The sequence below is a fragment of the Sinocyclocheilus rhinocerous genome, unplaced genomic scaffold (genome assembly GCF_001515625.1).
Source record: "Sinocyclocheilus rhinocerous isolate Xijiao unplaced genomic scaffold, SAMN03320098_v1.1 scaffold619, whole genome shotgun sequence".
Classification (NCBI taxonomy): Eukaryota; Metazoa; Chordata; class Actinopteri; order Cypriniformes; family Cyprinidae; genus Sinocyclocheilus; species Sinocyclocheilus rhinocerous.
In genome coordinates, this window is record NW_015636051.1 from 126,107 (window position 1) to 126,393 (window position 287).

Below are 287 nucleotides of genomic sequence, written 5' to 3' on the forward strand. Positions count from 1 at the left end.
GGCGAGCACTAGCAAGACGTTTAGAAGATGTGTGCATCCGTGTCGTCGTTATTTGACACCTGATGACACACATGATCTTTGCGTCTTTTGTTTGGGCGAAGAGCATGCACGCGATGTCCTCGAGGGGGCAATCTGCATTAACTGTGAGCGTTTTTCGATGAAACAGCTCCACTCTCGTTTGTCTCTCTTTTCGAGGAAAGAGGGGCAGCCGTCTGCTCCCCACGGTTCAGGACCCGCCGCTGCTGAGGCACGGAGGAGAGTGAGCTCGTGGGGATCGCAGGCGGATC

At 55.1% G+C, this 287-nt stretch overlaps 1 protein-coding gene across 2 annotated transcripts in view; it reads right to left on the reverse strand.

Moving 5' to 3' along the window:
* The window catches only part of cntn5 (contactin 5), a 200,301-nt gene that overhangs the window by 119,030 nt on the left and 80,984 nt on the right, over positions 1-287 (reverse strand). The window lies entirely within an intron of this gene.